Consider the following 9,222-nt stretch of genomic DNA (forward strand, 5'->3'; position numbering starts at 1 on the left):
GAAGAGCCTCTCTCGTTTCCATGGGAACCTCGCCCCCGAGGGTCCCAGGGGCTTGGCTCTGCGGACCGCGTGGCCGTTGCTCCCCTTCAGGTGCCCTCGAGCTAGGACGGGGTCTGCAGACAGTTGAGGGGCAGAGGAGGGGGCTTGAGGGGAGGAAGCCAGGCGACTCTGCCTCCCGGGACCAGCGCTCCCAAATTCTCGGCCTCCGGCCGTCCGCGCGCTCCCGGGGCCTCGGCGTTCTGAGGCGAGGTGGCCCGGGGAGGCCCGGGTTGGCGAGGCCAGTGTCCGCCTCTGGCCCGCGCAGCCCCGCTCGCTTCGCCCCAGCGCCCGGTCCCCGGCCGAGAGCCTGCGCGCCGCCGACAGGTACTCCCGGGGCGCGGGCCGGAATGGTTGGCGCCGCAGGTGGAAGTGGACGGGAGCGCTAGCCGGGCGGGGCAGCGAGCGCGCCTGGGGCTGGATCGGGCTCTGCTGTCACGGATCCGGGACCCGGGGCTCCCAGCTCGGGGCTTCCGTCCCCCCTCTGTCAATGCGGCTCGGGCTGGAATTCTAGGGCACCTTGTGATAGCGTTGCAGAGCGGCCTCTGGCTCTGTGCTACCTGGGGAACAAGTCCCTTTATCCCTCTGAGCCCATTTCCTCCTCTGTAAAGAGGCTGGAGCAGATGATCTTTGTGGTCTCTTCTAGAAGATATGGGATCATTACCCCCTCGTTGCACACCGCGTGCAGGAAGAAAGGGAACTGGATGGTTTGAGCTAGTCTCAGCTCAGAATCTGGAGTCAGAGAAACTTGGGTTTGTGACTTTGGGCAAAGTTATTACATCTCTTGAGCCTCAGTTTTTTCAGTTGCAAAACTGGGGGTAATGATAGTGCTGCCTCAGGTGTTTGAAGATTAAATGAGATAATTCGTGTAAGTTTTTAACCCCGGGCCTGCATCTAGTGAGTGTTGTCCCGAGTCCCAGCCAGCATTTCCAATACTCTAAAAAACATTCCTTAGCTACTTGAGACCTTTTCCTAAATTTTGGAGTCACTCCCTCTATTGATGGGCAAATCCATTCTCTTACGCAGGATGGTTTCATAGACTGATTCCGCTGGGGAAGCCCGAGTCTTCTTAGCCACGCCTGGATGCTCAAGCTGTGTATCTCCTCCCTTCAGCTGTAGTTTGGGTTATATCATTACCACACAGCATCTAGGGAGGGTGCAAAGCCCAACACCATGCAGTGCAGAAGATCCTTTCCCTTTCTTAAGATTCATAGAGGATGTGAGCACTTACATGCTACGGTGAAGAAACAGCTGAATATTGAATTATATTTATATAACATTTACATAGGACTGGATACACACACAGTTATAAGGAATACATAAGAATCCTATGCTACTTGCATTGAGTTCAAACTTTGTATTAATTGGGAAAACCCTTACAAGGAATTTTAAATTAGTGAGAAAATGTATTATTTATTAAGTCTGGGAATTCCCAGTGGCTTCACAAACAAGCCTTCACTCATCCAACAGGCATCTTTATGTGTAAGCTGTATTCCGTGAGTTGTTTTTGACCACCTATTATGTACCTGGTACTGTGTGGGGTAGTCTGAAGGATACAAGGATGTATAAAATGATCTTCGCCCTCAAGAAAAGTCTGTAGGCGTGCCTGGGTGGCTTAGTGGTTAAGTGTCTGATTCTTGATCTCAGGGTGGTGCGTTTGAGTCCCTCGTTGGGCTCCACGCTGGGCATGGAGCCTACTTAAAAAAAAAAAAGTCTATAGAGAAGATCAGTTATGCATACAAAACACATAATGCAGGAGGGAAGTGATGTGTCATGAGATACATCACGGTGTCTGCTGTGCTCAGGCAGGAGACCCCACCGGTAAGTGGCTGTGTCATGAGAGCAGTAAGGAGCAGACAGCATTTCAGCCGGGCCCTGGAGGATGTGGACAATGTGGATGTGCCAAGAAGTAGGACAAAGTTATTGTGAGCACCCTCCCGGCAGCCTTGCGACATGGGGGGGAAATGTCTGGGGCCCTAACTGGATATGAGCTCTTAGAAGGCAGGGACTGGGTTTTGGTCAGTGTTTGGCTCTCAGCATGGCATGTGGATGGCACGTAGGAGTTATTAGTGAAGGAACAAGGGCTATGAGTTTTCTGCAGAGAGGAGCCAAGATGTGGTCATTGTGTTATCCTGAGACTCTTTTATTAAGCTTCCGTGCTGTCTTACAGACACCCTTCTAGGGGAGGAATGTGAATAGGCAGGTGACTGTGGGGCAAGGGCTCTGTTGTTGGTACGTACTGTTTAGTACAGTAACTGGGAGCCAAGTGAATAGGGTCTCGTGAGTGGGTAGGAGGGTTTGTGAGCCTCCCTCCCTGGAAGTGAGCTGACAACCACAAGGGGAGGACACTGCAGCACAGGATTATGAAGTGGTCTTGAGGCCCAGTGAGGGATATTCCTTTGGGTCTGTCTTGTAGCATTTGTGTCTGTTTTTGGCTCTTCTTTGTCTGTGGCCCACTCCTCCTCAGAGAAATTTCTCTCCCATCTCTGGAAACCATGTCCACCGTGCCAAGGCCTATAGTAGCTGCAAAGGAAATGAAGTTGGCTTCAGCAGCGCCATCTTCAGGCTGACTTCTGGGCCCCGTCCTTCTAGTCCTGCCCAGGGATTGACCCTGTGCCAGGAGCTAGCACTGAAGCTGACCACTCCAAACAGCTGTCCAGTGACCCCGGGGAGCGGAGAACTACCTTAGGACCTGGGATGGAGGAGTCCCTTGTGGAGGGCAAAGCAGAGACTATTGAGAGGAGAATGGCTCGAGGACAGGGCAAACCCTCCCCCTGCCTATTTAGACTCCCTTCTGAGATCCTCTATTGCTCACAAAGGGTGAAGTCATCCTCAGAATGAGGAAGCTGGGGAAAGTTTAAGTGGGTTCAACAAAGAAGGGATGGGGCACCAGTGACTGCCGATTTTGTCCCTAGATGTGGGATGGTGCAGGACTTCTGGAGGCCACAGATGCTCCTCCTCCTGAACATGGGACCCAAAGTGAGCTGTTACCTCATCTCCCTGGCAGCCTGTGCTCCCGCCATGGAGTCCTGTTCTTCCTCTCCATCCTGCCCCTCCAGTTTGCTCCCACTCCACAGGCCGCAGGTAAGTGCCTGCTGGGTGTGCCAGGATTCCTGAGTGGCTAAGTGCCACGTAAAGCTTTAATAACTCTAGAACCTGATGCTCGAGAGGAGGTTACCACAGCTCAGTGCCTGCCATGGAGGCCTACGTCAGCCTACGTCAGGGCCATGCTGGTCCTTTACAATTTACAACGGCCAGCAAGTCTTAACATTATGACTTTCCCTTTCCCACCTGAGCGATCTGAGTTTTTAGGTTATAGACCAAAGAGCTAAATGGTGGCATCGAGACCAGTGGTCTTTCCATTGCCTTGGCTGTCACTGAAAGGGTGCCATCTGCCTCCAGGTAAGGCTGTGGTCGTAGGCTAACCTGAAAGTAGGCCTGTACTCCCCTTCCTTCCCATTGCAGCCAGAGTTTCCTACCCATTTTCCTCAGTTTTCCAGCCTGGCCCAGCTGCTCTCTGTTATGAGACATATTTGGCCAGAGGCTGTCACTGCCATGCCCTCACTAGACACTGACTTGTTCCCATGGCAGCATGTCGCAGCAGAGAGCTGGTGCTCCACCCCCTACTCTGCCAGATCTGCCTGCTCCCAGGATCACTGGGACACTATAGGGGATTCTATGTCTGGGCTGGAAGAGTAAGAATACAAAACTATTCTCCCATTGGTGGGGAGGCAAGTCAGCAAAGTTTGCCCGGTGAGATTCCCTGGCCTGGGTAGAAATGCCGCACTCCAGCCCATTGGCACGCCTGGCAGCCAGTCAGTGAACCTCAGAGGTAAAGATGGAGAGGGAGGTGTCAGAAAGGGGCGCACAGAACAGGCCCAGATGCAGTCAAGGCCCCGTATGCTGGCCTAGCTCAAGTCAGACATAATTGTGGGGGTGGGCGACAGGTTGGGTGAAGGAGGATGCTTCTCAAAGCCAGAGAGACAGAGCTGATTGTATGTTCCCCACAAAATGTATGTGGCCTGGGAAGGCTTGGAACTGGGCGAGCGTGCTTGGGGCAGCAGCCGACTGTCTACCCCAGCAGCACACATTTCTTGGTTTGATGGACTGACTCCCAACGGCCTAAGGCCTCAGGAGACCTTCTCCACAGCTTGTGGCATCAACTATATTGATAATGTTGTGCACCATCACCACTGTCCATTTCCAGAACTTTTTCATCAAACATCCCATCCCCCCTGGTAATCTCTAGTTTACTTTCTTTCTTTCTTTTTTTTTTTTTTTGTTTTAAAGATTTACTTATTATTTTAGAGAGAGAGAGAGGGAGGGAGCGCCAGTGCGTGGGGGGAGGGGCAGAGGGAGGGAGAGAGGGAGAGAGAAACAGATTCCCTGCTAAGCATGCAGCCAAGGACGTGGGACTTGGAACCAAAGTCAAGAGTCTGACGCTCAACCGACTGAGCCACCCAGGCGCCCCTCTATTCTACTTTCTATCTCCATAAATTTGCTTATCCTAGGTACCTCATGTAAGTAGAATCATTCAATATTTGTCATTTTGTGTCTGGCTTATATCACTTAGCATAATATCTTCAAGATTCGTCCATGCTTCTAGCACGTGCCAGAATTTCATTCCTTTTGAAGGCTGAATAACATTCTACTACATGGATAGACCAGATTATGTTTAGCCATTCATCTATTGATGGACATGTGGGTTGTTTCCATCTTTTGGTGACTGCGAATGATGCCATGAACATGGGTGTACAAGTATCCGTTTGGGTCTCTGCTTCAGTTCTTTAGGGCATGTGCCTAGAAGCAGGCCTGGGGATCATATGGTAAGTCTATGTTTAACTTTCTGAGGAACTGCCAAACTGTTTTCATAGCGACCAAGAAACTTCACAATGATGCAATATTATTATCTAGATTGCCTACCATAATTACATTTCTCCAAATATCCCTAAATTTTCCATTACAGCTTTTTAAAAAAAAAAAGATTCAAGACCCAGTCAGTGATCACAGACTGCTTTTAGTTGTCATGTCTCTTGATTCGTTTTTTATTTTATTTTATTTTATTTATTTATTTGAGAGAGAGAGAGCACAAGCAGGGGGAGGGGCAGAGCAAGAAGCAGACTCCCTGCTGAGCAGGGAGCTGGACACAGGGCTCGATCCCAGGAGCCCAGGATCATGACCTGAGCCGAAGGCAGACACTTAACTGATTGAGCTGCCCAGGCATCCCTCTTGATTCTTCTTTAATCTAGAATAGTCCTTCTGCCTGTTTCTTTTTCATGACACGGGCATTTTTGAAGAATCCACACTGGTTGTCTTATAGGATATTCCCCAATTTGGATTTGTTTGAATGTTTCCTCACAATTAGATTCAGGTGAAACCTATTTGCAAGAATACTTGCAAATGAACAATATGAGCAATATGTTCTTTCTGCTTCATTACTTCAGCCATTTAATGCTGCTTTATCTCATTATTGCTGACGCTGAATTCGAGTGCTGGTTAAGATGCCGTCAGCTAGATCTTTCCATTGTCCTTTTCCCTTCACGGTCATGAACTGTGTGGTAAGTTGAGGCTGTGTGAATATCCTGTCCCCAGCAATCTTGTCAGTCATTGGTTTTGGTATCAAGTAATGATCTTGGCCTAAATTATTTATTTCATTTTGTTTCTTTTAATTATATCATACCTTGTACATCTATTATGTGTTTAACATAATAAGCTATTATTTTTCAGTAAAGGAGAATTTTCTCTTGTCTCCTCTTTCTTTTTTTTTGAGAGAGAGAGGGCACGTGTGTTCGTGCCAGGTGAGGGGGGATGGGGCAGAAGGAGAGACAGAATCTCAATGAGGCTCCACACCCAGCATGGAGCCCATTGCAGGGCTCGATCTCACAACCCTGAGATCATGACTTGAGCTGAAATCAAGAGTTGGATGCTTAAGCCACTGAGCCACCCAGGAGCCCCAAACTCAGCATTTCTTGAAGACAGTGTTATCTAGACAATGTCCAGTGTATAATAAAAAATTATTAGTTATTCAAAGAAGGAGGGAAACGTTATCCATAATCAAGAAAAAAAATCAGTGGAAATATACCATGAGATGACAATGATGTTGAAATTAATGTACAAAAACTGTAAACCAGTTACTATAAATATGACTAAAGACTTAAAGGAAAATATGGTGGTCTTTTTTTTAAAGATTTTATTTATCTGAGAGAGAGAGAGAACTCATGAGCAGGAGGATAGGGAGGGGGAAGGGGGAGGGACGAGGGGAGGGGGATGGAGGGAGAAGAGGGAGATGGAGGGAGAAGAGGGAGGGCAGAGGGAGAGGGAGAAGCAGACTCCCTGCTAAGCAGGGAGCCCGACATGGGGCTGAATCTCAGGACCCTGAGATCATGACCTGAGCTGAAGGCAGATGCTTAACCAACTGAGCTACCCAGGACCCCTGGAAAATATGGTGGTCTTAATGGGGAGTCTTAGCAGAGTAATTAAAACTCTAAAAAAGAACCAAGTAGACTGAAAAATCCATTGGAGGGGCTTAACAGAAGATTGAAGAAGGCTTGGAAGAAGAAAAGGCCATGAGTTTAAGAACAGGTCCGGGGAAATGATCTCATCTGAAAATCAGAGACAAAAGTATTGAATAGAAATGAACAGTGCCCAGTGATCTGTGGGAAAATATCAAGCAGTCTGACATATGTGTCTGGAGTTCCAGAAGGAGAGGAGAGAGAGAATGGGACAGAAAAAAATATTTGAAGAAATAATGATCAAAAACAAAAATCTGAAATTTGATAAGAAACACTCACTTACAGATTCAAGAAGCTTGGCAAGATACCAACAGGATAAACACAAAGAAAATCACACCTGGAGTGGGCACATCATAGGCAAACTGCTGAAGGCCAGACGTAAAGAAAACATTTTGAAAGCAGGTAGGTTACATATCAGGGAATGGTGATGTGGAAGAGCAGAGGACAGAAGACAGTGGGGTCGCACCTCTAAAGGGCCGACAAAGAAGAGTTTCAATCTAGAATTCGGTAGCCAATGAAAATACCTTGCACTAGGAGGGACAAGTAGTGACATTTTAAGGAAAATGACAGAGGAGAGAATTTGCTGCCAGCAGGCCTGCACTATGAGAAATGCTAAAGGGCGTCCTTCATGCCGAAAGGACATTTGCCAACTTGGATCCATAGGAAGGAATGAAGCACCACAGAAATGGTAATATCTGGGTAAATTTAAAAGCATTGCTTTTTTCCTTTCTTAATTTCCATAAAAGACGAATGTCTATTTACAGCAAAAGTAATATTATCATAAGGTACAGTTTATGATATATGTAGGCATAAAATACAACAGCACCAGGAATGGGAGAGCAAATAAAGTTATATTGTTGTAACATCCTTATATTTGCAAAATGTGAAGAAGTTCAGTTAGACTGTGATCAATTAGTGATGCATACTGTAATTTCTTTCTTTTTTTTTTTTAAAGATTTTATTTATTTGACAGAGAGAGACACAGCGAGAGAGGGAACACAAGCAGGGGGAGTGGGAGAGGGAGAAGCAGGCTTCCTGCTGAGCAGAGAGCCCGATGCGGGGCTCAATCCCAGGACCCCAGGATCATGACCTGAGCCGAAGGCAGACGCTTAACGACTGAGCCACCCAGGCGCCCCTGTAATTTCTTTTTTTTAAAGATTTTATTTTAGAGCGAGAAAGCGAGCACACACTCAAGTAGGGAAAGGGGCAGAGAGGGAGGGAAAGAATCTCAAGCAGACTCCCCACTGAGTGGACGCCAGGCTCAATCTCACAACCCTGAGATCATGACTTGAGCCAAAACCAAGAGTCAAACACTTAACCCACTGAGCCACCCAGGCACCTCGCATACTATAATTTCTAAGGCAACCATTAAAAAATAATAAAAAGAGGTATAGCTACAAAGCAAAGAAAGGAAGTAAAATATAACATTAATGATATTTAATATACTGACTATTGAATTATAATATGTAAATATAATATTAATTATATTCAGTTCCTCAGAAGAAGGCAGAAAAAGGAGAACTGAGGAACAAAAGAACATATGAGACAAATTTAAAAAATGTAGCAAGATGATAGACTTTTCTACTATTGACATATTGATATGTTGAAATCCTCACCCCCCAGCACCTCAGAATATGACTGTACGGAGATAGAGCCCTTACATAGGTACTAAGTTAAAGTGAGGTCATTAGCCTGGACCCTAATCCTCTTACAAGAAGGGGAGATTTGGGGGCGCCTGGGTGGCTCAGTCGGTTAAGTGTCTGCCTTCGACTAAGGTCATGATCTCGGGGTCCTGGGATCGAGTCCCGCATCAGGTTCCCTGCTGAGCGGGGAGTCTGCTTCTCCCTCTCCCTCTGCCCCTCCCCCCAACTCATGCGCTCGCTCTCGCTCTCTCAAATAAGTAAATAAAATCTTAAAAAAAAAAAAAAGAAGAGAAATGGATACAGACATGTGCAGAAGGAAAACAACGTGAAGACACAGGGAGAAGAAGTTGGCTGTCTACAAGCCAAGGAGAGAGGCCTGGAATAGATCCCTTTCTCACAGCCCTCAGAAAGAAGCAATTCTGTCAACACATTGGTCTCAAACTTCTAGCTTCCAAAAGCTGTGAGAAAATAAGTTTCTGTTGTCTAAGCCATGCAGTCTGTGATACTTTGTTATGGGGCTCTAGCAAACTATCACAGACTTAAACCCAACCGTATGAATAATTCCATTAAATGTAAACATTCCAATTAAAACACAGAGCTCGTCAAGACCCCACTAGATAATATGTAAAAGAGATACAATTTTTCTACAGACACAGAAAGTGAAAGGATGAAAAAGACATACTGGGCACATAGAAAGCATAAGAAAGCTGGTACAGCTACATTAATATCAGCCCAAGTACATGTCCAGACACGGGAAATTAGCAGGGATGAAGAGACACATTTCATAATCAGAAAAGGACTGATTGAACAGGAAATTATAATCCTAAATGTATATGCACTTAATAACAGAGCTACAAAAAAATGAAGTAAAAACTGACGGAACTAAGGGGAGAAACAGACAAATACATAATCACAGAGATTTGAAAATTCCTCATTGATAATTGATAGAATAACTAGACAAAAGAGCAATAGGATATAGAAAATCTGAGCAATGCAACCGACCAACCTGATATAATTGACATTAAAGGAAC

This window comes from Phoca vitulina, unplaced genomic scaffold (genome assembly GCF_004348235.1).
Source record: "Phoca vitulina isolate PV1807 unplaced genomic scaffold, GSC_HSeal_1.0 scaffold16, whole genome shotgun sequence".
Classification (NCBI taxonomy): Eukaryota; Metazoa; Chordata; class Mammalia; order Carnivora; family Phocidae; genus Phoca; species Phoca vitulina.